This window comes from Rhinolophus sinicus, linkage group LG06, assembly GCF_036562045.2.
Source record: "Rhinolophus sinicus isolate RSC01 linkage group LG06, ASM3656204v1, whole genome shotgun sequence".
NCBI lineage: Eukaryota > Metazoa > Chordata > Mammalia > Chiroptera > Rhinolophidae > Rhinolophus > Rhinolophus sinicus.
The window spans coordinates 64,781,595-64,807,950 of NC_133756.1; the positions used below are offsets into that span (position 1 = coordinate 64,781,595).

General features: G+C 42.2%; 1 long non-coding RNA gene across 1 annotated transcript; it reads right to left on the bottom strand.

Annotated features, from left to right (window-relative positions):
* On the bottom strand, nt 1-26,356 carry LOC141572401 (uncharacterized). Its single transcript, XR_012497764.1, has 3 exons — nt 26,171-26,356; nt 1,742-1,823; nt 1-845 (listed from the first exon to the last, which is right to left on the bottom strand). It is a non-coding gene; the product is annotated as an uncharacterized LOC141572401 (long non-coding RNA).

Sequence of the window (26,356 nt, forward strand, 5' to 3'; positions counted from 1 at the left end):
CTCACAGCTTTTTGACAGTTGCCCACATAAAGAATAAACAATGATAAGCACAAAATAGGCACTCAAAAAGTATTTGTTGAGTGAGAAAATAACTTTTGTGACTATTTTGGATTGAGTTTGAAAGCATTGGTTTTGATAATAACATTTATTGAATACTTATTCTGTGCCTGGGACAATGCATGCATCCACTCACTAATTCTTAAACATGAGGAAGGAACTGATAGTATCCCCATTAGCTGGGTAATAAAACCAGAAGCCACCAGAAATAGTAGTATACAAGCTAAATGTTTGATAAAAGCTAATAATCAGAGAGTATTCATTAGTACACTGAAAAAAAAATGAATGAGGAGTCAATTGAATTTGGATCCCCCTCTTTGGGATTTCCTCTGTTGAGAAAATTATTCCTCCATCTATCAACTTGCCACACCCCCCAAACCTGGAAATCATTCTGGACTCACCATCATTAGCAATTCCCCACCAAATTCTCACTATTCCTCCATAGTTCTCCTATACACACACACCTCCTACTCCACTGCCATGGACAAATTCCAAATTATCATCGATTCTTGGTCATTGAATAAACCTACCAACCAATCTTGCTGCTCCACTCCTGCTTTCTTCCACACTGCTCACCAGAGTAATCTTCTAAATTACAAACCTGATCATGTTACTCTTCTGCTAAAAATCTTTCAATATTTCTCATTGTCCTCAGGTTAGAATCCAAACTCATTAACATGTAATTCAATAGTCCCAAAGAGGTGTGAAAGAGGAGAGACTTTTTTCAGGTGAAAACATAGGTTGCAAATCGTGGCAATGCAGCCTCCAGTGGAAACGGAAAGTGCCCTCTGCTGAGACAAAGGGGAGGTCATCTTTTAAACAAAAAATTCCTGCCCAGGGTCCCAATTAGATCCATTTTATGTAAATGAGGTACCCAGATTCATATTGGTCTGATTGGTCTGAATTGTGTAGTCCTCATTGATTGGTATTACACATTCTGATAGATTGTTATGGAGCAGTTCTGATTGGACAAGGCAGGTCTCACCCAGTCCATTGGTCAAAAGATGAAACCATGGCTTCCCTGCAGTGGTTGACTCTGACAGCCTAAACCAGCAGGGCACAGTGCAGGAAGCCAAGAGTTCAGTCAGAGATTCTTCCTGGTATAGAGTACATGAGGAGCCCCTGCCAGCAAATGGCCACTAGACTCTAATTATTAATATTTATAAAATTTGGGCTCTCCATTGACCATAAGGAGTCCATCTCAGCAGATAAATTCCTTCTTGGGATTTAAATGAATCTTTCTTCTCAGGTTTCACAAACAACACCGAATCCTTCATGATCTTGCACTTTCCTCCCCCTCCAGCCTCATTGTTTACCATCCCCTTTCCTCACCAGTTCTTTCCTCCAATTATTGTGAACATTGTACCTTGCCCAGTGTATGTTCCTGTCTCTGAACATCCACATTTTGCTTTCTTAAATTATCTCTCCCTTCTCATCATTTCTTTAACTGGCTAGTTGCAAGACATCTTTCAAGACTTAGCTTTTTTTACTCTGGAACACTTTTTGGTTCTCCTGTCCTGCCCCTTTCCTCTCTTTATCTCACAATTCTCCTGACTACCTCCAATGGACATACAGCTCAAAATTTGGTTTCATGCCTGTATTAGCCAGCGTCCCAACAGGAAACAGATGGCACCCTCTGATCAGTCTAAATTTGAGGAGGATTTATTTATAAGGGACTACTTACGAAATTGTGGGTGGATTTAAGTGGAACCACAGGAACTGATGTAGAAACTAGGCTAGTAGAAACCACAAAGCTGCCACCAAACCTGGGTCAGAAGGAAGAAGGTGAGAGAGAGAGTAGGTCAGTTGAGGACAAGTAATGGCTTTTGATTGAGTTATCTTCCCATAGAGGGAAATAAACACCCTGAGCTCCCTTTCTCTCTCCCTTTGGTCTCCTGAAATGGTCCTTATTGATGAAAGCCAGCAAGAAGCCAGAGGGCCCAGGAGCCTTATTGCTCTTATCCATGTAGACCAGCCTCCCAGGGAAGAGCAAAGGGTAGTAGAAAGAAGGAAAGATTTATTTTTTTCTCTACCCTCTTAAGTTCTGTGGCTGGGCCTGAGAATTATACTGACAAAAGACAGATTAACAGAAGGAAAGCATACAAATTTTATTTGATGTTCATATTTTTACATGACACAGGAGTCCTCATAGAAAAGAAATGAAGACACAGAGAAGTAGATAGGCCTGAAAGCTTGTATACCATTTCTACAAAGAGCAATAAATTGTGGAGATGTGACAATACAACAAAAAAAGGGGTCTGGGCTGCGGCAATCAAGTATGGGAAAGTGACTAGGAAATATATGGGGGAAACAAATGGAAGAAAACCTAATAGTCGGCTTGTTTGTACAGATTCATCGGTGTCAACTCCCCATTTTGGGCGACAAGAGTATTCACCTCTTTCTGGTAGAGAGAATTTTCTGTTTAAAAGATGACCTCCACTTTGTCTCAGCAGAGGGCACTTTCCGTTTCCACTGGAGGCTGCATTTCCACGATTTGCAACCTGTTTTTCTCATAAGAAATATGTGTCCTACTTTTAAGGTGGGAAGGGAAAGATGGGAGAGCCCTTCTTGCAGCTGCTGTTTCTCAAGTGCTTTCAGTTCAAAACAATTGATATGTCAAAATGACATATTTTGGGGTGAGATGTTCTAAGCCTCTTCGGTGGAAAAGGTCAGGAGTGGATCAGGGAGACACAGTACCCTTCTTCTGTGCCCCAAAGGCTGTCACCCACACCTCTGTGATCCCACACATCCGGTTGAACTCTCATCGTTTTACTGCTTGACTCTCTAGTGAGTCTGCTGGCTATTTGGAAGGGGGTTGGCACTTTCATCTCTTTACCCCAGTGCCTACCACAGTGAATGGCATGTAATACATACTCATTAAATGTTATCTAAAATGAAGTAACAAAATTTTGAATGTATACAGAGCCAGAATTGTTAGAAACCTTAGAGATAACTTAGTCCACTCTTCTTATTTCAAAGGTGAAAAACAAAAAAAAAGATAAAATTAAATTAATTTGGACCAAAAAAAAAAAAAAAAAAATAGATGAAAAAATGAAAGGCCAGCGGTAAATGAACTTGTCGAGGATTCCAATTATTAAGTAGTAAATTCAGGACCAAATCCTAGTTCTCTTGATTTCCAGTCTTCCTCTACTACTTAATTTTAACTGCAATCTCATGGAAGGAGAATGCACATGAGTTTCCCATAAAACCGAGTCTTATGTTTTGGCAACAAGAAAGAGACAATGAGAAGGGTTTGATCTGTCTGCTTGGAGTCCTTTGCTAAAAGCAATCTGAGCTCTCTGCATAAGCAACATTTTCAAACCTTGCAAAGTGCCAGCAGCCAGAGTCATGAAACAAAGCGTGGGGCTCAGGAATAAATGCATTTACACTAACTACCTCTGGTGGTGGGTGGTGAGGGTGGTTTCACTTTAACATCCTATTAGCACATTATCTTTAGTTTCCAAAACCTTTCTTGGTTCCAAACCTACAGGTGGTAATGGTGGGTGGGAGGGAGATTGGTAAAATGTTCCTCAGTCTGGAGGCAAAGCTGTTGGTGCCTCCTCAGTTGATGATTCAGTGATTGGCTATTGCTGCTGCTCCTGCTGCGGCTGTTTTCTTCCTGGGAGAAGCAGCAGTTGCTTTGGAAGTGATTATGTGCCAGGAACAAAAGATGGGAGCATTTATCATACTGGATTAGAATCATCTGTTTATTTATCTGCCCTCAGGGAACTGTGCGCTCTTTGAGAGAAGAGGTCATGTCTTTTGTCAAGTGTCTGATGCATAGTTGGTGCCGCCCCAGAGAAAGGAGAAAATACTGGTGGCCTTGAGGACATGGATTTAGTGGAGAGGGGCTAGATCTTACCACCAGGCATCCTTCTTAGAGCCCTATGTCCCCTCACATCTCTAATAGAGGTGATTCCATCACTGTCAAATGGCTGACGCGATGATCCAGGAAGATCCTGTGCTTGAAGGTCCATATGACGTGAACTGTAAAGGTTGGATACAGCTTAATTTTCCAGGAGCCATTGGGTAGTTGTATGACGTGGGACAAGTTAAACCATCTGTAATGGACCTCAGTGGTAAAATGAAAAGCTTAGTAACTATGACTTAGAGTGTCCTTTTCTTCTCTGAAATTCTCTTAAATTTCCCAGCTGTCAAACACCTTGATTTTCTTCTTTGGCAGGGTAGAAGCAGGTCCATGGAGGTCCCACTAAAAGGCATAAAGGGTGAACTATGCAGATTTGTGATCATAACAGTTTGCTACTGCCAACAGAAAAAAACAGCACTGATTTGTTTTAGTTTCTCAGAGGACATACAATGTTGAAAATCATCTTCTTTCTTACATTTTTGAAATAAGTAAAAGAAAAGTGGAAGAGCAGTCACATTCTGTGCATATCTTTGCTACTTATAGACAGAATTTTTCATGCTCTTTTTTTTTTTTTTTCCATTTCTTTTCTGGAGGTGTAAGGGAGAATTCCCAAAGCTGGAGGAGTGTGGAAGTCAGGGAACTGTGGGAGAATGCAAGTGTGACTGTGGGACTACACTTAATTCATTAAAATGTGTGGTTTATGAAAACCATTTTGCCAAAAATGAGCTTTGTGGGATGGAGAAGGCAGCAGGAATATGGGTGTGGGGGGGGGGGGGGAAGGAGGAGTAAGAAGTGCCAAGAGAGAAGGAAGTCTTATTTGTTGCAAAATGTTGAATCCCTCATAAGAACATGTCATGAGCCAGTTCAAGGAAATTAAAATGCAAGTTGGGGGAGTGCAAATCTATTAGGCACAGATATTATGTATTGACATTATTATTGTCCTGTTTTTATATTAGTTGTGAATATTCTCCAAGGACTTAAGAAAGTTTGAGGAAACTTCTTTTGACTTATCTTCCTTTTTTTAAATCTTTTCTCAAATGAAATGGCAGTAACATAATAACACTGTGCTTTTATTTCTGTCAAGACTGTGAATTATTTCAGAGACCAACTGCATTCTGTTAGGGTAACACTAGCTACTGTAACAAATAACCCCAAACGTTAGTGAGTTAACACAATCAAAGTTTATTTCTCATTCACAGGACAGTCCAATGCAGGTATATCCGGTGGGCATACAACTTTCCTCAATGAGATAATCCAAGGATTGAGGTGCCTTACACCTCATGCCTTTGCTATCTCATAGGAACTGGAAGTCCTTAATATCTAGCCATGGAAAGAGACACTGAGAATGGAGAAGCTATACCTTCTTCTTAGTTGCTTTGGCTCAGAATGATGAATACTAATTCTATACATATTCTATTGGCCCGATCCAGATGCAAGAGGGTGCTAAAAATAGCGCCTCTGATGGGAATAGCTCTTTCCCAGCAGGACATTTTACTAGGGAAGGAGGAGCGTGAATGTTGACAAGCAGCCATTGCTGCTCTGCCCACTTACCTTCATCACTCTTAGACTCTAAGAAAAATGGCAGCACTTACTTAGAATGTAACGTTTTCTCTAAAGATTTTTAAAGAAACCCTAATATATCTCTTCTGTGAAACCCACAAGGGAAGTTCTCACACAGGCCCTGCCAGCTTCATTATCCGTTTGACTCTAGGCTTTCCCCTCCCTGATTCTTCTCCACCTCTGTTTGGAATTCACTGGTACCTTTCTGGTACCAGGGCCCAGCCCCTGTGGTTTCTCCTAGCATTTATCATACCTCTGCTTGTTTTTACTTCAGGAATCTTCTCTCTCAGAGATATGTCTTTTAAAAGAAATATGAAAATGGTTTTCATAAACCACACATTTTAATGAACTAAGTGTAGTCCTACCTCTATCAATGGCATTCCAAGCATTCACAAACCAGCGGGGCCATAACTTTCCTTTAAAAAATCTCTTGACAGTGAAAACCCTCAGAAATACCCAGCATGTCCCTGACTGTGTCTACACTCACCCGTAACCACAAGCTTCCCCTTCCTCACATATAAGTCAGAGAATGTTCAAGTCAGCTCATTATTTTTAGAGGTGCAAACACTGAGGTGCAGAAACTGAGGTGCAAGGAGGTTGGGTAGAACCTTACCTGAAGTTTCAACAACTAATTTGTGAAGAACCAGACTTAGGAACCACTAGTGTTCTTTTCACGCTATCATGAAGTCTTAAGAGCATAAGGGCATGTGAATCAATACCAGCAGACATTCAAAACCCAAGGAAGAGATATTTAAGTAAATATTTATACATATGCTAGATTTTGTTTGTTTGTTTTTTGTTTGTTTGTTTGTTTGTTTGTTTTGGTCAGCCTTGCATTTCCCTTTCCCATCCAAATCTTTTTATTTCTTGGAACATGGACTATCATTTTAGGTTTCCACAATATTTTCATTGGGACATGGTATTTGGTAGGTGACTAGTAGTTAGTTGATTGCTTTTTTTTTTTTACACAAAAGCTAGTGTTGACATAAAACTATAATAGCATCAAAAATACCTAGAAATAAACTTATCAAATATATACAAGTTATCAAAGTCAGAAAAATCTACATATTGAAAGAAATGAAAGAAGACCTAAATAAATTTAAAAATACATCACATTCATTAATTGGAAGGCTTATCATTGTAAATAAGTAAAACCTCTGCACATTGATCTATAGAGTCAATACAATACCAATCCAAGTTCTGGGAAGTTGTTTTGAATAAATGATCAAACTGACTGTAAAATTTATATGGAAATGCAAAGTTTCAAGAATAGTAGATAATCTTGAAGAAAAATAAAGTGGGAGGATATCATGACTCACTATAAAAATGCACCAATTTAAACAGAGAGGCATTGGTCATGGCCAGAAAAATGGACCAATGGGACAAAACTGAAAAAAATCCAAAAAACAGACCCATGCATATACATATACTTGATATATGACACTTTAGAGCCCTGGGGAAAGGACAATTTTTTCAATAAATGGTACTGGCTTAATTGACGATACATATAGAAAAAAAACTCATCTTGATCTTTACCACATACCACTTACAAATGTCAATACCAAATGTGAAAGAAACAATAATAAAGCTTCTAGAACAGAGTTTGGCAATTTTTTCTGTGAAGAACCAGACAGTAAACATTTTGGGCTTCACAGGCCATACTGTCTGCCATTGTAGAGCAAACAGTCATAGAAAATATGTAAATGAATGGGAGTGACTGTGTTCCAATAAAACTTTATTTATAGAAACAGGTGGTGGAACAGATTGGACCACAATAGTTTACCAACCTTGTCCTAGAATATAGCATTGGAGAATGTCTTTATGATCTTGGGGTAGGAAAAAAAAATTCTTAAATAAGCACAAAAAGTATATTCATAAAGGGAAAGATACATTGTATTCATTTAAATTTGAGACCTTCTGTTCATCAGAAAATTAAAAAAGCAAAGAGGCAATCTATAGAGTAGGAGAAGTTATTTGCAATACATATGACTCATATCTAGACTATATAAGAACTACCAACAATAAGGAAAAGACCAATAACCAGATGATATAATCAGAACTTTACAAAAGAAAGATTCACAATAAACATTTAAAAAGGTACTCACCCTCATTAGTCATCAGGGGAATGAAAATTAAAACCACAATGAGCTATCAGCACGTACCTATCAGAATGATCATAATTTACAAGACTGACAATATCAAATGTTAGCGAGGATTTTGAACATACACACTGCGGTGGAAGTGTAAATAGGCACACTTATTTCGGAAAACTCTTTGGCAAGTTTCTCTACATCAAATGTATACATACTCTCTGACTCAGCAATTCCACTTCTAATCATATACCTCCCCAGAAATGTGTGACAAAAAACACGTACAAGAATTTTCACAGCAGCATTATTCACTATAGACGCAAATTGTAAACAACCTACGTGTCCATGAAATGGGCACTAAGATGGATAAATCTATTATGGTACATTTATATAGTGGAACACTATAGAGAAATGAAAATAAATGAACTCCTATTATACACAAATATATGGAAAATTTTCAAATATAATGTTAAGTAAAAGTAGCCAAACCTGAAAGAATATATAATATATAATTCTATTTACATGTGGCCCCAACACAAATAAAACTAACTTATGATGTTATAAGTCAGGTTAGTGTTTGGAGAGAAGAGAGGGTGTAATAATTGAAGGGAGGAAACCTGCAAGGGATTTTTTGGGTGCTAATAATGTTGTGTTGTTTGATCTGGTTGGTATTTGAACACAGATATGCTCATTTTGTGAAAGCTCGTTGTGCTATACAACTATGATCTGTGTATTTCTTTTGTGTGTGTGAAATACTTCATTCAAAAGATTTAAAAAATATATTGGAGGAAAACAACAACCATCCACTACTCCTTTTCTAACTATGTGTTTCAACCACCAGAACAGGGCAAGGTACAGTAGCTGTACAGATGCTTAGGTAAGATGGAAAAGCAGCTGAACAAAGAAACATGACTTGGCAATGCTCCCATAGACAAAGATCCAGATCCCTCCAATGTATTAAATGTAAAAGGTCATCTGAACTATTGACTACTATACAAAAGGAATCATCTCTAGATACATCCAGAGGAATTCATCTCAGAATTACTGGGTCAAGAGAATGACGTTGTGAAGTCAGAAGACCTATATCGCAATTCTGTTCTTCTACCACTGTCTCACGTTGGTCTCCCTCTTTCTTGTCATTATCCATGGTTAAAGCTCGTAGAAAGTGATTTTACTCACAGGACAAGTGGCTCTGTGTACCAGCTGGCTTAGGCTTAGGTTTCCCTAGAGACAGGATAGGTTGATTCAAGTTATTCAGGGCTCTGTTGTTTTTTAATATGCAGTATCTGAGAACTCTATTCCTGAGTCCTGTAACTTTAATCTGCATAAAATAAAGGGAATTTTTATCTCCACAATCAGAGTAGAAAAATAATTCTTCCATCTCCTTCATATTTTTCTCTTCTAATCCTTGAAATCTTTGGAGGCCTCTCATTGAGACCTCCTAACTTCATTTCCTCCAAGTATTCTACAGTAGCTGGAGCCATTATTGGTGCTGAGCTTTTTGATGGAGGTACAATTGCTCTTCTGTCAGTGTCCAGTGGAACCTAAGCTCAGGCCCATGTTTTCATAAGCCTTGGTGGTTGAGAGAATGCTGACAGGATGGCAAGCAGGCGAAGCTTCAAACACGTCCCCTTCAGGGTAGCTTCATAGAAAAAGCACAGGTTTTGGTGTCAGACAGATCTAAGTTCAAAGTCAATGTCCAACAATCACTAGGTGCTTGACGATGGATAAATTAGTTGATTTTACTTAGATTTGATATCCATAATTATAAAATAAACAAAATAGTGTTTATTTTATACAGATGTTGTCTGTGAAACATAAGACAATTGATGTAAAGTTCATAGTACACTGACTGACCCAGAGCAATAATAATAATAATAATAATAATAACAATAACTCTTAAATAACACTTACTATGTACTATTGTTGTATGTGCCATATATATGCTGACTCATTTGCTTGTCACAACGATCATATGAGATAGGTCTTGTTAATATTAACAATTTATAAATGAGGAGCCAGAGCACAGAGAGGTTAAGTAACTTGCCCAAGGTCAGACAGCTACAAAATGGCAGAGCGAGGACGCTGACCCAAACAGTCTGGCTGCAGAGTCCATGTTCTTATCCATAACACCTAACTGGTTTCTTATCACAAAAGTGGAGGTAATAAAGGGCTTACTTGGTTAAGAAACTCTTCTTTCATCCTCTTTCTCATAAAACGTAATGATACATCCATTTTTTACAGTTAGAAAGAGAAATAAAGGAGATCTCTGTATGTTTTCCTCCTTTTTGCAGCTCATCTTATATCTTGTTTTTGTCTCCTCAGTGAAAAGTTATGGAGAATAGGACTGCTTTGGTAAGCTCCCATGTCATTAACAAGCACACATTGAGCACCTATGGCATGCCAAGCACTGCACTAGGTGATGGGGAAACGAAGGGGAAGTCAGCTGCTTTCCCGCTCACCTCACTCACCCTAGGTCACATGGAAGTGCTGTGGAATAAAGACTTTGGGCGATTGAGGGGCCAGGGCTCACACAGCCCTGCTTCCTCAGTCAGCTTTCAGAGAGGCTTGTGTGAGTCCAAAACCAAACCCAACCCTGAGTTATGCCAAGGGAGCCTTCTCCAGCCTGAATTTGCTTTGCTGATTTGCTCCAGAAACAGCAAGCACATTGTTCCTAACTCCTGGACACACTTGCCAGCAGCAGCTCATGACCTTCCAGAAATTGGTTTGCTTTTTTATAGCAGGCTTTAATTTTAACTCCCTTCCTTTTCTTAATCAAAAATTAATTAAAACACCATCGCAAGCACAGAATTCACTCACTCTGATCATCAAGAACGGAAAGAGAAAAGAGAAGAAAAAGCACACAGTTCACTGTTCACCATAGAGTCCTCAAGAGTTTTGCAGAGGTTGGAACCTAAGATGACCCCTCTGGCAACCCAAACACTCCTGCTGAGGGTGGACATGCTTCCCTGGGCTCCTTCAGGTCTGTGGGTCGAGAGGAATGGCCAGGCTGGCACAACTTTAACTTACTACAAATACAGGGCAAATTTTGTTGCTGCCCACGGCCTTCTTTTTTCCCCTCCCTCACTCTACCTCTCTCCTTCCCATGAAGCTTCTCCTTCCCCTGACAAACCTAGGAAGCAACCTCCCTAGGAATTGCACTTTTCAGGACTACCCAGGTTCAAGTCCACCATGACAAGGCCATCGGGTTTTGACAGGTCAAGCTAAGTACAAGAACTGGGGAGCTTTCCCGACACCTCTCTTCCCGTTTCTTCTCCCCCACCCCACCCCACCAGCTCAATGTAAGTGAGGTGCATCGAGACGTAATAACCCACAGGACTTTTGAATATTTGCCTGTAGGCTTCCGAGCCAAGTGTGTATCTTTAGAATTATTCCAGGGATGGGCCAAAAGCAACAGTGATTATGACAAGCCCAAACTCTGCTTAGTGATCTGTGGGAAGTTTCCTGGGGTGCATGTCATGTTGAAACAAATGTTGATGTTTCTTCTATACTAAATGCTCTTGGAGTTTACACAACGGGGGGAAGGACAAGCTTGTGGAACAGTAGTTCTCCCATTCTGCACCATTTGCTTCCCTCGTTGCACCATGACCACCGCTGCCTGCTCTGCCGAGCAGTAGAAGTTAATTCCAAGGCTCAAAGGGCTGGGAGGGAGGAGAGAGTTGACAGCTCCTAATAGGGGAGCTTGTGGGGTTTCTACACAGTTTTCTTGAGCTGCAGGATTGATTTTCTGCTGGACTTCCCAAGGGTCAATGAATCTACAATCCTCCTTCCAAAAAATATCAGACTCTGGGGAGACAATAAGAAAGGAACTAAAACTACTTTTGAAAAATTTTCCAAAGTTGGTGAATCCCATATAAGGTCTCTGTTGGCTTTGATTTTTGTTGGGTTAGAGGGAGGGGGAAGCTGCGTGGTTGGAAGCTTTGGACATGGCCTACATACTCTGAATTAAGACTGAGGAAGCAGGATTTCCCCCAGGGCCCTCGTGCTGACTTGGAGTTTTGAGGTTCCAGGAGTGGAACTCTGTGGAGTGGGAAAAGAGTTAGTTGTCAGTTATGCTTGTGCAACAGGATGATAGATTCTTTCACGCTAAGAATCTTTATGAGATGACCTAGGAAGCCTGACCTTTAAAGAAATGAGAAGCCATCTGAGCTGAGGGTTGATTCTGGGTCTCAGAGCAAACATTTCCTCTTGTGTTTCGTCTTGTGTCTCAGGGTAGATTCCCCAGAAGCAGACCCTGAATGATTTAAGGAATGTTCCCAGGAGAAACCAGTAGGGGGTTTGGGTAGTTGACCACTGAAAGGAGGGATACCAGGTAAGGGTGCAGCCTCATGCAAAGCCCCAGGGAGGGAACTGGTGAGGTGGGACTCAAACACTCCAGAGCTTCCTTGACCTTCACTGTGGGCCTGGTTTTGTATGTCCTCTTCCCATCTGTCATTCATTGGTTAAGGGGTATCATCCCAGCAAGAATGCACCTGCCCATTATTGCTTTCTATAGGCAAGAAAAGTCCCTGAAGGTCGCCCTCTGACTAAGGGGCACAGGCGCTGCTGGGCATAGGTGGAGCTGGTTGCATGAAAATGATACAGGTTCCCAAGGAGTGTGGGCAGAGCACTGACTTCATTGGCTGTGTCTTGTCTGGCCCCACTAGCCCTAGGCTGACAGGTTACCACTTGAGGTCAGTAGTAGGTACGCAGAGTAGGTATGATTACCTGTAAGAGATACTCTGCTGTAGCAGTGCGTGGAGGCACAGGTACAAAATGCTATGTGTGCCCCAGACCCTGCCTCTGATCCCAGAGTTACTGCCAACCAGTGGTCCTCTGGGTTTGTGCCCTTCATCTCACCTTAACTTGCTCTGGGTCGCACACGCCCTGCTTGATTGTATGGGGAGTGTGAGGGGGGATTCTGAAATTCTGAACTAGCTGGAAGACAGCAGTCCACATCTCAGCTTTCTCCTCTATTTCCGAAAAAAAAAAAAATAAATAAAGCTAGATACCCAAGAACAACTGCATCTTTGTATACTTCCTGGCCATCCAGCAGTCTGGAGTTCTTACAGCCAAGTAGGAACCATTTGGCTTATAGATGTCCAGCCAGCCTGTTCACATGACCCAAAGGTGTGCCATGAGCTCACAGTTGTTAGCACCTGAGCACAGCACGGCAGGTCGAGACTTCTGAAGGCCCAGGCCCATCACTGAACAGCAAGAAAGAGCTTCTGGAAGCCTGAAGCTCAGCCGTTGGCCTCTCAAGTGTGGCATGTCTAGCGATGGCCTGCCCGTCTGGAGAGGAACAGAGACATTAGCTGGCAAGTTAGATCTGGGATCGGCTTCGTGCAGCGTTAGCAGATTGTAAGGAGTAAGGGAAATAAGGCAAGAAGCAGAAGCAGAAGCGCCAAAGCTACTGGTTTTGTGAAGGTCGAAACCCTGGTAGTTGCGCCATACCACCATGGCGTCTCTAGATCCATGTCAAACCTCTTCCTCAGACTAAAAATAATCATTCATATATAAACAAACGTAAATATATTTTTAACATGCCTCAGAAAACCACCTTCCTGTTGGGTTTCAAGGTTCTCTCTCCTAGTCAACTGGCAGATCACAAAAGCAACTGCAACTGCTTGGAACTTTCCACCACAGACAGTCAATTGTGACCCCAGGCGACATCTGATTGTGGGTACCAAAGTGACTTTGTGTTGAAAGATTATAATCGCTAACTGTTTTGTGGTTTCAGAAGGGAAGACAAACCAGAACCTAAAGGAGGGCTGAGAGCTTAAAAATTCAGGGTGAATAACTACCAAAAGACCTATGCCTTTTGAGGGTCATTGGTGTGGCTTCCTGAGGAAAGTTTTATAAGCCAGAGCACGATACCGTTGAAACGTTAGCCAGCGGAAACAAAGGAAACCCATCACTCAGCCAGGCAGCTAGCTGGCTGGCAGCTTCCAGATGGGGATGGTATTTCACCCTGTGAGGGCCGGCGGAGATGGAAGAGGAACTGACCAACTGACACCGATCTGAAAGAATTCGACGTTATATGATAAAAAAATGTATTTCTTTTAAAGGTGTACACATGTCAGATGACCCTTAAGGAACAGCTTATACCTAATAAAATAACCCTGTGTTCCTACCAAAGTAGTCTTTTTCTGACTTACCAGATATTAGACACCCCTTACCTCTTCTTGGCACTTATCATCCTTCTATGAAAGGAAAAGTTTGGGTTAAATGAGGATTTGTATTGAGAGGACCTTATATGCTTTTCAGAGAGTGGCCCACACCCCCAAGAGGCAAGGATAGGAATAATTAGAAAAAAATTGTGGGATAAAGAAACAGAGATAGAGAAGACCTAAGACATGTGCTCAGAGGCAAATGACTTAGAGCTAGGCAAGTGGCAGAGGCATTTTGTTGGGCACCAAAATTAAGGTCACTTGACTCTTAGGCGCTGCTTTGGTGATGAACTAATGCTTCCTGTTCTGATGAAGTGGTGGAAGCTCAGGCCAGAGAAACAAGAAAGAAGCATGTGCAGGAAGGCAGAGCTCTGACCTCCCAATTCCAAGTGCATTCACAGACTCCTACCTCTGCCCTTAGAGCCGTTTGGGAAGTTCTTCCACTTTGGCCCTCAGCCCTCAACAATGTAATTTTTCTGCTTGCGGGTAAAAAGAAGAATTCCTCTCACGGTGCCAACATCAGCCCTCTTCTTCTCACCCTGAGGAGCAAGCAGAGAGGTGGTGAGACCAGGCCTGCCCAGAGATGGAGTTTTGAGGCGTGAGGTAATGTGGGTTCCCCATCTATGGCTGCAACCAGAGGAGCTTGGCAGGAGCTGTAATGGAGGAGAGTGCCGGCTTTGAGATTTTCTTTCTGTTTGGTCTGGATGTATTCCAAATACAAATTAAACTCAAATGAAAACTTTAGAAATGTTATATTACCAAAGTGTGCCTGTGTGTGTTTTGGGGGATAAGGGTGGGAGAAGGGGGGTTGCAGGGGAGGGGGAGCAGCTGCAATACAGCTAAACAACTAAATCTTAACCTAAACCTAAACAACCACAGCATTCAGAGCATCCAGACTTTCATGACCCTCACTAAGAGGAGGGATCTTTACTACCCAAGTTCTCAGATTTTCTGTTTCAATTACACCCCAGTCCAGATGTGCAACTGCAACACCTGGGTTACAGTCCTTCATTTGCCATTAACATGGTTGCTAACCTTCCTTATCTCTACTTCTCTGACCCTCAACTTCTTCAGTTGTAAGTTAGTGGTATGAATCAGAGAGCAGGCATCTTTCCGTACAGAGTGCGGTTCTAATGCAGTCAATGAAGTACATGATTTCTAACTATCAGTCAGCCATGATTCTAAGATGGATTTGAAAAACAGAAAATGTTGAGTGGCTCTATGCATTTCATTTCTGTCTTCTTTAAAGGACCTTTCCTATTTCAGGCAACTGCCTCTGCAGTGAGTATGTGTGTGTGAAAACATATGTTTGCAAAACAGATGAAACATTTGCGTATAATAGCATTTTCACAGCAGTTAGTATAAACAAGGAGAAACTTATCTTCTGAAAGTGATTAGGAGTGGCTTTTGATAGGTGTCTGTGAAATGACAGATTGTGCAATTTTTAGGGAAAAAAAAGTGTGTAGGAAAAAACCCTACAAGCAATAATATTTTGACCTTGAGGGGAAAAATATGCTAGTTTGTTTATAGAAAATAAACTCTGCTCCAAAGTTTACATTCAGAAGAACCTTGGTTGCTTGCTCATTAATAAATTGAGACCAGAATTGTTGATTACTGAGGTTAATGTTCTTTTACTAAAGTAAAAATATTGTATGTAATTAGATTAAGAAGAGATTTCAGAAGAAAGGGTGACGATTTGAATAATCCTGGAGTCAATACAGGCACATTTTGATTTTATTAGCTAGCTATTAGGGCGGTCTTTAGCATTTTATGTGTGACACACAGTGTTAGGATGTGGCTCTTGAAAGTCATTTGTGTCCGCTGTCTGGACTAATTGAGCGACAATAATAAAACGCTGTTTTTAGATAAACAATGGGTGGCAGAGCTCCATTGGTCCCCGCAGGGAGCGTGTTTATGCTTTTCAAAGAGCAACTGGCTGAGCTCACATGCCACAGTCATTTCACAGAGGAAAGTCAAGTCATTTAAATCAACTAAATTGAACGCAGTTTTGAAATGGAAATCAGTAGTCCCAGTTAGGAGCTAGCTGCCTCATTGTCAATGGGAAGCTAGAAGCACAGATTGCCGTCTGGTTCTCTCCCAAATCTCATTCAAAGGCAGGAGGCCCCAGAGCAACGTAGATTGCAAGTTAGCAATGCAAGGGAATAAAGTGTCACATGTCATATGTTTTCTGTAGTGTGTGGGTGCTGAACAGGTTGATGTGGCAATATCATCATAAACCCAGCTGCCCACTGCCACCCCCTGCCTCCCGCCCATAACAAGATGGGCCTGAGACAGACTAACAGCCAGAAGGCTCCAAGGAGGATGCATGGAAATGGGTGACTTGCTGCTGTCCTCACCCAATAGGAAGCATTTCTCTTAAGGAACGTGAAGGTTTGCCTACCTTCTCTCTCCTCCTTAAAATGTGCTCCTTCCTTCCTTCTCTCTCTGTGCCCTTTAGAATAAAGCATGTCTAGAGACGAATCTCAACTTTGTGTAGAGATTAAGATCTGTGGTTACTAGACTAAGAACCGAAAGGCATTGGCAGGCAGGTCCCCTTAAGTGAACTTTCTCTTAATGCAGGCTCACACAACCAGCGGGCTTTTGTAGCCACCAAAGGGTGACTGAGGGCTGCGGGGGTAGCATCTCCCCCTTCTCCGCTATCAACCTTACCCAAGCCGACTCAAACAACCACACAATCTAGGTAAGAGCAGGGTGTTTGCTTGGCAGACACAGCTTCCAGACAGGTTCGCTGCACACTCCACAAACGAAATTGTATCTCTCCCAACTGTAAAATTGTGTTGTCACCACTGAGCTTAGGAAGCTGCGTGCAGTCCACTGATGTTTTCATTCAACAACTGTTTCTTGAGCACCAGCTAGGCACCAGGTCCTCCGCTGGTTGCCGAGGAGACATCCTCTCAAAAGACCAGCCTGTGGAACTTTAGGTCTTATGGGGACACAGAGAAACAGACAAATACAGTACAATAAAACAGCGCTTTGGTGAGGCATGTTCAGGAAGCCACAAGGGCCTTCCTTTGTGTCTTTGTCAGCTCAGGCTGTTATGACAAAATACCACAGACTGGGTGGCTTAAACAACAGGTGTTTATTCCTCACAGTTCTAGAGGCTGGAAGTCTAAGACCAAGGGTCCAGGAGATTCAAATCCTGCTGAGAGTCAGTTCTAGGCTGCCTTCTCGCTCACGCAGCACCGAGCGCTGGTGTCTCTCCTTTTTACTAGGGCACTAATCCCATCATGGGGGCTCCACCCTATGACCACATCTAAGTTACCTCCCGAAGGTCCCACCACCACATTGGGGGTTAGGGCTTCAGTGCATGAATTTGGAGGCGGCGGGGCGGGGGGGGGAAGAATCATTTGGCCCATATCACCCTCTAGTGTACCCAGCCCCAGATCAGCCAGTTCTCTTTTACTGTTCCTCCTTGTGCCACTCAGCCAGGCAGTCTAGATACATCTTTTTCCCACCCTCTAGGCCAGTGCAAATTCCTTTGCTTCTTGATTGCTAAAAACACAAAGTCCTTTCTGTCCATTCCTCAGAAAACCACTGTGACAGATTAAAACTACTCTATCTAATTTTCAGATGAGTAAATGTGATGACTAATTTTGTGTCAACTTGGTTAGGCTCTGATGCCCAGTTGTTTGGTCAAACACCAGTCTAGATGTTTCTGTAAAGGTATATTTTAGATGTTATCAACATTTAAACCAGCAGACTGAGTGAAGCAGATTACCTTTCATAGTGTAGATGGGCTCAGAAGACAGCGCATGGAGCTAGAGAGGATTATTCTCAAGCCTTAAAATGTAATAGAATTTACTCTGCCAGGTTTCAAACTTACTTGGGACCTATAACCACTACTTCCTTCTGATTTCTCCCTTTTGAAATAGGAATGTGTATCCTATGACTGTCCCACCATTGTATGTTGGAAGCAGGTAACTTGCCTGTTCTCACAGGTTCACAGATGGAGAGGAATTTTGTCACAGGGTGAATCACACTCCAGGTCTCACCTAGATCTGCTTTAGATGAGATTTAGAATTTAGAGTTTATGCTGAAATAGGTTAAGACTTTGGGGGCTGTTGGAATGGGGTGAATGTTGTATTTTGCATGGGAAAAGGGCATGAATATGGGGGAGCCAGACTGTGGACTGTTATGGTTGAAATTTGTCCCCTTAGTGTGTGTTGACTCCCTAACCTCAGAATGTGACTTTATTTGGAAATTGGATCATTGCCGATACAATTAGTTAAGGTGAGATCATACTAGAATAGGGTGACCCTCTAAACCAATATGACTGATGTTCTTATAAAAAGGCGTAATTTGGACACACACACACACACACACACACACACACACACACACGGGAATCCCATGTGAAGATCGGAGCTATGCTGCCACAATCCACAAACCAAGAACTAGGAAACACGCCTGGAACAGATTCTTCCCTGCTTCTTTCAGAGGGAGCATGGCCCTGCCGACACATTGACCTCACACTTCTAACCTGCAGAAGTGTGAGACAGTAAATTTCTGTTGGTAATACTCAGCTAAAGAACCCCTAGCAAACTAACTGTGTTCTTCCTTGCCACCCCTGCATCGTCCTCTCCACGGGAAGCACACCTTTTTAGACACACGCATGTCACGTAGGGATGACAAGGAGGTCCTGCCTCTCAGCCCATGTCTCCTGGTCACTGTGGGTTCTCTGTCCTGCCACCAGCACAAATATCAACACACACGGGATGCAGTCCCACTGTGATTGCTCTGGCTCCAAGTCCTGCAGCACGCTTATAAAATCATGGCAAAAAGTGGTTAAGTGGCTTATGCACGTTAGCATCTGAAATAGAGGGATCACATTGCTACGGAAACACGTTAGTGTAAAAAAAGTGAAAAGAGAAAACAGCCTCAACGGTTATCTTTATCTTTACTAAAAATACTGGCAACTTTAGGTCCGGGTTGCTCAAAAAGGCCCAAGTGCTCCTGAAATTAACTAGCTCTGAAAACAAAGATCCAGTTTATTTTTTTTTCTTCAAATGAATGCCTGTCATAAATTAGGAACATGGAAGAGAACAAGAAGCATCAGTGTAGGAATTTAGGACCTAGGTTCACACATTGGTTGGGTCTTTAACCAACTACATGATCTTAGATAAATGACTCGTAAAGCTCTTTGAGCATGAGCTTTCTTATCTATAAATGAAAGCAAAAAAGTCTAACTCTGGGATGTATGGACTTTCCCTTTAAGTTACTTACTTTCTTAGGCCCCTGACTCCTAGAAGAGAAGGAGTAGTTTAGCATGAAAAATTCAACTTATGTGCTGAGAAGCCATCATTATTATAATAGCATGAGGAAGGATTGCCTTATAGATGGTCCACCATGAGGAATGCAGGTAACTTCAGACTGTAGGGAGCCACCACTGGTCTCCTGTTGGGGCCAGGACTGTCCAGCAGATCCCAGGAGAGCACCCATGTTTGTGGGACCCTGAGTTTCATCAACATAGGTGGCTTCTTTGAAGGAGTAGAAATCCTAAAATACAGAAGTAGACACAGGGCTTTGAAAAAGCCTTGATGAATCTAACTGGTGTACATTTGGAACACAGGAGACTAGAGCCAGGACCTCAGGCAGTGGAGAGGGATGGGGAAAAGGAGGGAAATTCAAATAATAGCAAAAGGCACAGCCATCTAAAGCTGATTCAGAAGACCAGAGCATCAGAAAACATCTGCATTCAGGTATTTGTGACTACTACCTTGCAGGATTACTTTCCGTGTTTGTTCTCCCTGCTAACTGACAAGACCTAAATGCCTGCGCAGGCCTGGAAACATCTGGTCTACCTGTCTATTTCTTTCTTAATGTAATGTTAAGGATGGGTTTGGTGTTATAAAACTCCCGCATGTGGTCAGAACTCAGCTTTGGTCCACTTATGGACCCTTCATTGTGACCAGGGCTAATGTACCAAAGCCCGTTTGCGTGAAGCCTGGGCAAAGTTCCTGGAACTGGAGAGGAAGGAGCCAAATGCAAGAACTTGACCTATAACATTGTCCGCCCTGGTGTGGGAAGGAAGGAGCAATTCAGACATTGATTCAGCACATAATTATCGAAACGTGTCTAAGTCCACTGTCATATATCTTGAAGCCCTTGAGGCCAGATGTGTGTCAGAATGTTTCAGATTTTAGAAAGACAATATGGTGCATAAACCGAGTATTAGACAACATCCCAGAGGGGTCTGAGGCAATAGCCTGCGAAGCAAACACATTCATATTTCCACAGTCCTATATTAGTAAACTGTATGAATATTCACACTAACTGGGATACACGGAGCCTTATATCACTTCACTTTACATTTTGCCACTAAAGTGGTTATAAAAATCTTTCTATTTTCAGAGACTTTGGGGTTTTTAGAATTATGGATATGGGACTGTGGGCCTGGGGCAGGTACCAGGTAATATTCTAAGTCCTGGGGAAACACAAACCAGGTTGTATAGGAGTTAGGGGGTTCTGCATGGAATGGTTCCCTAGCCCGGCCATATCAGATACAGGGGAGAAGGCAGGTTTTAAAGGAAAGAAAACAAAACAATAGAAACAATGCTCCATTAAAACCCTACAAACCAGTGGAGCATAAGCTTGAATGTGTTTTAAAAAATCTCCAACAGAAAAATCACACAGAGAATAGAGGGCCCCCCCCCCCACCCTGTTCCTGTCAACAATAGAAGGCTCAGTGGCTCTCAGATCCTAAGGGCCAAAGGGCCTTAGCTGTGGGTGGAGATGCGCGTGCCCAGCAGGCAAGGCAGGGCACAGTGGATACCCGCCTACAGAAGCAGACCCCCACGGGAGGAGTCCTCCTTCTAGTGGTGTGTGTGTGTGTGAGTGTGCACCTGGGTGTGTCAGGGTGGGCGTGACAAAAGGGCTTTGTGGGACGGGTAGCCAGAAAATTTCAGGTCTGAGAGGGCCTGCAGGTACTGTCAGTTAGCAGAATATATATATTGATATATATATTTATATGTACACATATATATGTGTGTTTATATATATAAACAGAGACTATTTACTTGTATTTATAAATTTGTACACATATATATTTTTGTACATGTAAATTGGGATAAAACTTTCCGTCTACCCACTTAGGTTTGAATGGTCATGGACTGCAAGTTTACTGACAATGGACAGATTAACAGGAGAAAACACAAGGTTTACTTAACATGTGAGTGTGGCAGTTCTCAGTAATGAGTAACTCACTGAATACTCAGAGGTAAGGGTTTATATACTAGCTCAGTAAAAAGTATGTGAGGGGGCATTTAGGGCTTCAGTGGGAAAGTATGAAAGCTTCTGTTGGGTTTTTCTTGATGCTAATGGGAATGGGCAGTCTGTCTCTTTCCTGGAATTCACAGGAAACCCTCTTGAAGGGGGGTTGGTGGCAGCTGTATTTTTCAGAAGTTTCTGCTTTAGTCAGATAAGGGAAGTTCAGATAAGGTTTCAAATATTTTCACTGTAAAATAATCTTTATGCCAAAACTGTAATGTCTTTTATACGTATAGAAGGTGCCAAAAAATGTATACACATTTTAAGGAAAGAAAAAAACTGTATTAAAATTGTCACACAATGAATGACAGTAGCATTTGATTAACGCCATCTTTTGAGCGAATGTCATACTACACATTGCTACCGTAATTCAATTCAACTTCGAAAAGTAATACATAGATAACATCTCTTAAAATGTGTACATTTTTGGCACCCCAATATATATACACACATGTATGTATACATATATACATTCATAAAATGTATAATATATTATATAAATATATGTGTGTATATACATACATATAGATAGATAGATAGATAGATAGATAGATAGATAGATAGATAGATGGTAGATAGATGATAGAAATGTATCTATTAATCAATTATGAGCACATGGATCCTGGTGGATGGGTTACAGCATTTCTGTACCTTCCTGGTCCGTAGTGAATCGGCCTCAGATGAGTGTTCTAGATCACTATGGGTGATTTTTCAAATCTCCCTGTTTTTTCTCTCATTCTCTTCTGCCCCCTTCCAGGATCCTAGCTCGCTCTCTGGGGCCTATAGGACTAGGACTGGGGGACACCTGAGGAGGTAGAAGAGCGGGTTTGTGTGGGGGTGATTGACTGAGGGCCTTCCATCTTGTGATGGGGCCGCACTAGACTCGTAGGTCCAGCACGAATGTTAGAGGTAATCAGTTACATGCTGCTCGAGACCTTTACCCTCCAAGTAGGTTTCCCGGGGAATCTCAGAACTGCCAGCACAGGAGCAGGCACTTTCCACAGCATGTGCTCCTGCCTCAGCAGCTGTGAAGAAGAGCAGGTGTGAAGAAGGTGTGACATTCCCTGGGGTCGCACAGGCTGGAAACTCGGGGTACAGACTCCCTGGTGCAGATCCCCACACATCTCAGAACTCCCTCCCTCTTCTTGTGCCCTCCCTGTTGAATCCCCAACAGTGCTCCTGGAGGTGTTCTGGACTTTTCCAGGAAATAGATTAGGGACATGTATCTCTCCTTCCTCTTGTCCTTGGGGGACCTCATGTGTAGACCACCCCCCCGTACTCTGCATCTCACCCCACATCCTCCATTTCATCTCTCAGTTGCACAGCATTTCCCACACCACCCACGATGCCTACCCCAACCCCTTGGGGCTCCCAGCATTTAGCAGGAATTTCACCAGCAAAGGAAAGGCTGCCTGGAGGCTGATTTGTTACTGAAGAAAAGGTGAAGAAATTTCTGAAGAACGGTTGCATTTGGGGAGGGACAAGCAGCCCTGGTCACTCTTGTGGCCAAGTCTCTCCCGGGTGTTTTGGTAGACTGCTTCTGCTACTGTTTATCCAGCACGGGGAGTGCTTTGAATTGCTGTCCTGGCTGACACAGATCCCTTTGCTTTGTGAATAGGGTGATTACTGAACAATGAAGCTATTACATAAGGAGTGGAGCTGGCTGGAGCCAACAAATCTTGTACTCTAGGTTTACAGAGCTATAATTATCCAAAGTTTTAAAACACAATGGTATCTGCTGAAAGAGAACATCTGGGAGGGAAACAAGCCACCCCCATTAAATGACTGAGGCACATCCCATGGATTCCATGACTCGACGTTAATGGAGCGGTAATTTTTTTCATTGTCGCTCAAGTTAACAAATGTGCTGAAAGGTTTAAGCAGAACAAATGCACAGGGAAGGGGGAAATCAGATCAAAAAGAGAGATCTGTTTTATAAGATCAACTACAAATTGGCTGGAGAAAGCATTCCGGGCTGCTATCATGAACACTAATCAAGAGAAATAAATGCGTTATGAGGTTTTTCCCATATGAAAAGAAAAGCTTTTTCCAGTTGCCATTTCATTTCAAAATAAACTCTTTAAATCTCCAGGGGACCCTGTGTGAAAGAGTGGGCTGGGCTGGGTCACAGGGAGGGCTGAGTCAGGAGTGTTCTGAGGTCATGCTCTACACTGGGACGTGCCGTAAAGATTAGTGGAAATCAGTTGTTAGGAGAGATTAGAGGCTTTATCCTAAAAATAGATTTGGCCCAGATAGGAGCATTGGACTCTACTTAGAAAATGAAGGTTACAGTATGTTCTCTTCCAAAATTATCTGTCCCCACACTAAATGTGGTCTGCATGCTCAGGGCTCCGAGCACTTTTTCAAGATCTACAATCTAAACAAGGGTCTCTACCGCACCTATTCCTTTTGTTGCGGGCAATTCTTTCACGTAAAAAACGAAAAGGACAGTTAGAACAACGAGACAGACTGAAAATCTCTCATTCGTCATCATATACCTAAGAGAATGTTTGCTTTAATGGAATGAGAGTTTCATCTGGGGGTGGGGGTCGGGTATCACGATTATTCTTTCAATTGTCCTTCCTATCTGCTTGTGGGGTGTGGCAACAGCCAAACAACAGCCACACTCAGGTCTGAAGGCAGAAATGATTTGCGTAATTATGGGCTGATGATAGAGCAGGATAGGCAAGAGGCAAATCAAGAAGGTGGTAGGTTTTCCAGGTTTTCCCTAGTTGCCCTTCAGCATGTCCCCTCCCCACCTCAATGCCCTATTAGTCCCCTGTTGGTCTTACCCAGAAGCACACCAAAATATGCTAACAGAGCACTTGCTAACCTTTGTTTACTCCACGGGGTGAAAAACTTTAAATCTATTTATCAACTTCCCCACAGGTATTTGTATCTTAATTGCCAAAAGCAATATTACATACTAGTAAACATGAAAAAAAGTAATAATTAAAAACAGTTACCAATTAACCCATCACCCTAAACCATCTGAGCCAGTCCTGGGCCCATTTGTCCAGCGAGCCGTCACCTGACTTTTCTATCCTGCTTTGGTAGATATTTGCCTAGTCTAAATGTTACTGTTAAAAGATAATACCTCTTTCAACATGTGCATTATTTTTGCCTTCTGTGAAAGATCTCTCTAGAAATCTTGGATTCTGATGCACAGTGTTATGAACTGAATTATGTTCCCCCAAAATTCAGTTACATATAGTAACTATATTTGGAGGTAAGATCTTTAAGGGGGAATTAAGGTTACCTGAGGTCAAAAGGGTGGGGCCTTAATCTGTTAGGACTAGTGTCCTTATAAGAAGAGGAAGAGACACCAGATATCTCCCTCTTTCTCTCTTTCTCTCTCCCCACAAAGAAAAAAGGCCATGTGAGGACATAGCACGAAGGCAGCCATCTGCAAACCCAGGAGAGAGGTATCACCAGAAACCAATCCCGCTGGCACCTTCATCTTGGACTTCCTGGCTCCAGAACTCTGAAGAAATACATTTCCATTATTTAAGCCATGGAGTCTATGGTAATTTTTTATGGCAGCCCAAGCTGACTAATATGCACTGTGTTTCGGCTGAAAGGTAAGAAAGAGAAAAGCAGCCCTTGACATCCAGGAGCCAGCCTGGCCCTTACAGGTCTGTTGAACATAAACAATTTCTCAGCACACAAACTTCAGACAAGGCCACGCTGAGGCTATGATGGGCCAGCACATAAATAAGACCATTCCATATTCATGCCTGTCCCCAGACAAAACGTGAACACAAAATTAATCAAATATCCTCCTATCCTGGATATCCTGTATCAGTTTTTGCTTTAGCCTCACTCTGTTTCCTCTTTCTAGATAAGATTTATGCATAGAATTATCCTTACTTCCTGACAGCATCCAATCCAGAGCAAGGCCCCACTTCCTTAAATCTTCCCCCAAAGCACCTAGCCCAACCAAAATCCTATCATAAGTTCTGTCTAAGACTCTTACTGAGCCTCTTCATGGATTTCCATGAGAATTAAACCCAACCGAGTCAGCTGCAGAGCTCTTGTGTGTCCCTGGTGGTCATTGGCACAAAGGCATTGACAAAGATATAAGCAGGTTTATGTTTTTTAATAACTATTTAACATTGCTTATTGTTATGGGCTGAATGTTTGTGCCCCCCACTGCCCGTACCTTTCCCCTGCCCCCCGCCCCCCCAGCAAACTTGTATGTTGAAGCCCTAACCCCTAACGTGATGATAGTTGGAGGTGGGGCCTTTGAGAAGTGATTAGGGTTAGATGAGTTCGTGAGGGTAGGACCCCTATGATGAGATTCGTGCCCTTATAGGAGGAGGAAGACAGAGAGATCTGGCTCTCTCCCTGTGCATGTCCCCAGGGAGAGGTGAGGACTCAGCAAGAAGCCAGCCACCTATTAAGTCAGGAAGGGAGCTCTCACCAGCAACCAAATCTGTCAGCACCTTGATCTTAGGTTTCCCAGCCTCTAGAACAGTGAGAAATACGTGGCAGAAAGGGCCTGAATTCAGAATAGAAATCAGTTCTGAAAGTGCTGATCAATTTGATGGCCGAATGAGGGTAAAACATAGAGCTTTAGAATTTTAAGAAATAAAGTGTGAGTCCGAGGTTTTCTATTTTTAATTTTATATGAATCCTTCTTCCCCTGATCCCTCCCTTTTCAGTAGTTTGGTTTCTTCTAGGAGTGAGTCAAAAGTCTTTTCAGCTTTTGGACCTAAGATTCTATGCTAATTTGCACTTTTACTTTAGCATTTGTAGTACAATTTTCTCCTTGGCAAAATTAAAATAAAGATTGAATATTAATCTATTTCTCCAGGTATGGTTGTGGGGAATAACATATGTGGTTCTCAGAAATTTCACAAGTGTAGCTTCTAATGTAAATTCTAAGCTGTGCCAAAGGTTTAGCTTCATCACATGCCTCCAGGGTTGTGGTTCAGGCTGAAATCTCCCTTCTGCTCCCATCTTACCTAAGATCTGCCTTTTGCCTACTTTCTCAGAGATGATAGCAGTAACCCTAGGTGGTGATTTTAAGTCCCACAGTCATTGGTACCTGCTATTCTGCTTTGTGCTCTCTCTTTGGGCTCGGTATACGTGATTAGAAGGAGTAAGAGGGCCACTGGCAATTGAAATTCTCTGACCTTTTCTTCTGACATCCAAAAATCCGCAAAGTGAGTTTACAGGGAGTGTCCAGTTTTTCCAGCTTCGTGTTCAGTGAGCTTTCTGCCTTAGGTACAATCGTTCCCAAATGCTCGGGAGTTGCAATATGATTTTCCCATCCTGAAAATCTATTAAAAAGAGATTCTTCACTCCTCTCCATCCCACCA